Source organism: Peromyscus leucopus, unplaced genomic scaffold (assembly GCF_004664715.2).
Source record: "Peromyscus leucopus breed LL Stock unplaced genomic scaffold, UCI_PerLeu_2.1 scaffold_1465, whole genome shotgun sequence".
NCBI lineage: Eukaryota > Metazoa > Chordata > Mammalia > Rodentia > Cricetidae > Peromyscus > Peromyscus leucopus.
In genome coordinates this window covers 1-3,693 of record NW_023504628.1, presented here as the reverse complement: position 1 = coordinate 3,693, position 3,693 = coordinate 1, and the positions used below count along the sequence as shown (strand labels likewise).

The following is a 3,693-nucleotide window of genomic DNA, read 5'->3' as shown; positions in this document are numbered from 1 at the left end:
GATGGCTGAACAGAAAGGCATATAGGTGTAGGGTATACAGGAAGTAGGTCTCTTTGGAGGCTGAGGTGTCGGTGAGGTGAGGTTGACTGTGGCTTTTTCCTATTTCTCTGATCTCTCAGTTTTTCACCCCCTTTCCTGGCTCTGGGCTTTTATTAATAAGACCGTTTAGCAATTCATGCTACAATTACCCTCAATGTTTTCCCTGCCTTTTAATTCTTAACCTGTCAGGGAAAATGAACCCCTCTAGACTCCTAGACTGTTATCAGTCTCACTAAATTGCTCTGACCAACTTGAATTTACTTTATCGCCATGTTGGCCTCAAATTTTTGATTCTCTAGCCTCGACTTTCTGAGTGGCTAGGATCACAGGCCTGTGCCTCAAGATCCTGCAACAAATTTCTCCTGTTTCATCCCTTCCTTTCTTCATGTATGTACATGTGCTATGTCAGGTCCCCTGGAACTGGAGTGACAGAGAGTTGTCAGCTGCCATGTGGGTGCTGGGAACTGAAGCCAGGTCCTCTGCAAGAGCAGCCAATACTCTTAACCAAGGAACCATTTCTCCATCTTCTTTCTTGTTTGGGGTGGATACTGGGGGTGAAACCTAGGGTTTCCAAATGCTAGGCAACCATTGTTCTCTCTAAACTACATCTCCAGCCCATGCCTTTGTATCCTGTAGTGGGTCTGTGCTGTGGGATGATCTGTATGTCCTGTGGGAGCCCTTCTTGGGTTCCTCGTGGCTTTACCCAGCAGGTCCGCATAGAGGATGATTAGGACCATGGGCCTGAGTGCAAACAGAACTTAGGCCGGGCTGTGTGCAAACAGAACTCAGCAGCTCCCAACACACCCCACGTGATGCCATATCGGGCAGTGTTAAGGCAGCCAAAAGGACCCTATAGGATTGACAAGAGGTCTGTCAGCTGAAGGCCTGGGAAGAACCAACTGTGAAGCAGGAAAATCTATCTCCAAATGCCCCAGACAAGGGAATCTGCATTTAAATCACATAGGGTGAGCACACCAAAACTTGGGTGCAGCAAGCCTTGTTCAGTGCCTCTCCACTGTATGTGCATGCAGTCCTGTACAGCATGGGGCGTGATCTCAGTGCCCAGATGCAAGAAGCTGGCAGGAGACAGGAAGCTGCTCATACAAGCAGAGTAGGAAGTGGTCCAGGGCCATATGCATCTTGGGCAGAGCCAATGAGCAAGGGGGTAACCCCAAAAGGAACAATTAGCCCATCCATGAACAGGGAGCATCACAGACTCCACAATGCCCACACAAGCACAAGGACCATGTATGTTAGCTCTCCCTTGAAAAGGTTGAGAAAGATGAGCTAGGAGGTGACCCCCACCAGTTCCCAAGGTGTCTACCACATACCGCCAGGCTGGACACATTAGGGAGCACGTTCTCCTCGGGCACCTCCACATTGTCCATGATGATCATACCAGTAGATGAGGCACGCAAGGAGAACTTTCCCTCATCCTAGGGCTGAGAGGCCCCGCATTCCCTTCTCCAGCAGAAAGCCCCGTATACAGTTATCCTCACACCGAGCCCACACTACGAACAGGTCAGCCACGGGCGAGTTGGTGATCCTGGAGGCCGGAAAGTTATGGAGGGATCTGGCTGACATCCCTCACACACCTTCTCACTCACTACCTCCTGGGCCCCTCACCAGGTCTTGGTCCCATTGAGAGTGTAGCTCTGGTTTGATGGATTGTGGCGAGCTCTGGTCTCCATGCTACCTGGGTCACTCCCATGGTTGGGCTCTGTAAGCCCAAAGCAGCCCAGAAGTTCACCCTTGGCTGCAAGCACAAGACAGGGTCATAAGGCTACCAGTCTCATCCATCTGATAAATTATCTTCACCACTGAGCCAGGCCTGTGACCAAGGCAGATAAACCTGCCATCATTGCGCTCTGAGAGCTGAGGAAACGGTCTAGGCCATAATCACAATGGCATAATGTGAGGGAGGCCAGGAAGGAAGGGGTTGGCAAAAGTGTCTTGAAGGGCACTAAGAGGTTTAGCTGAAGGAGGGCATGAAGTTTGGGTTTTTTTTTCTTGTTTGTTTTTGAGAAGGTCTCAGTCTGTAGCCCTGGCTGGCCCAGAACTAACAGATCTACCTGCCTCTGCCTCTGGAGTGCTGGGATTAGAGGCCTGTGCCACCACACCCAGCCTGAAGGAGGTATGAGGAAGAGTAATCACCAAGGTGGTTATTTGGAAACCCCTAGTAGATGAGTAATCAGAGGAAGAGTGGTCAGAGGGATGAGCATGGTCGTGCATGGCCTTTAATCCTAGCTCCCCCTCCCTCGGGGCCAAAGGTAGACCTCTGAGTTTGAGGCCAGACTGGTCTACAAAGCTGCAAGCCAAACGGCTATATAGTGAGACCCTATCTACAGATAAAACGTGAGTGGCCAGAGAGGTAGAGGAAAGGGCTCAGAGCCTGCTTATGGGCCTCATGGACCTGGTTAGCAGTTAAGACTTTCAACTTTGGACTGGGATGAGGAGCCCAGAAAACAAATCCAAGAGGAGATGATGGTGGCCAGGGGTGAAGTCAGAGGGAGGGGAGGAGAAGGCTGACAAACGGCATGGGATCAAGGCTGGCAACGGAGCCCTAGGGCCTGGCAAGTGGTCTGTAGGAAATAAGGTAGGCAGGCTATGGGACACTGGGGTCTGCGTTCCAGACCACAGTTTGACTTCCCTCTACCAGGCAGCGGCTGCTTACCCAGCCGGGGCAGATACTTCTGTCGCTGCTCCTCGCTCCCATAGGTGTAGATGGGGTGCATGACGAGGGAGGACTGAACACTCATCATTGACCTGTAGCCGCTGCCACCCTCTCCAGCTCTCGGGTCAGGAGACCATAGGCCACTGATGACACTCCAGCACAGCCATACCCTGGTGTAGAGGAGGATCAGGTAGATCAAAGACGACCAAAGTTCAGCCTGGCTGGGACCAGGACTGAGCAGGGCTATAATGGGGCCCTTCTGGAAGTGGGCCTGGGGCTGCCCTGGCTGGGACTTTCCACTGCCCATTTTACAGAGAGAAGGGGTGGCTTTTCAGGATGTTGGGAGTAAGGACTGCAGAGCATCCACAGGAATGTCCTTACCTTTGATGGTGGGTCCCAGCACGCCCAGCTCCCCCATCTCATGCACGATGTCCCGGTGGAAAACTGCAGAGATGGTGCCAGAGTCATGTCCTGTCTCAGCCTGACATCGTCCCTGACTCTAGGGACAGCTGGGGTGTGTGCACGGCAGCAGGTGCAAATCCTGTGTGGTTGAGGAGCCCGGGTGCCCACCCGACACCAGGGCACCTTCATTTCGATTGGCCAGCAGAATTCGCGGCATAAGCCTCTCCTGGCAGTAGTTGCGGAAGGTGTCCCTGATGAGTTTCTCATCGGCGGTCAGCTGCTCCTCCAGCACCAGTGGGTCCCTCCAGTCAAACCCAGGACGAGAGGCTGGGTGGGGCATGGGATTCGAATCAGCCAGACCCCGCCTCCTCTTCCAGATTTCTAAGCTGCACCCTTTCTCCCCATATCGCTCCAGGTGAATGCTGCTTCAAAACAGTCCGACAAACACAACCCTTCTCTAGCCCAATAGAAACAAAGACCTTAGCGCTTCTGACCCTGGGCACAACCCAGCCTCCCTTCCCAGCAGTCCTTGCAATCACAGACAGAGACCACCAAGGGTAAGACAACAGCTGGACCGG

General features: G+C 52.9%; 1 pseudogene; it reads right to left on the bottom strand.

Annotated features, from left to right (window-relative positions):
• Positions 1 to 497: 497 nt before the first annotated feature.
• LOC114688972 lies at positions 498 to 3,537 on the bottom strand (annotated as a pseudogene).
• Between the last annotated feature and the right edge of the window lie 156 nt (positions 3,538 to 3,693).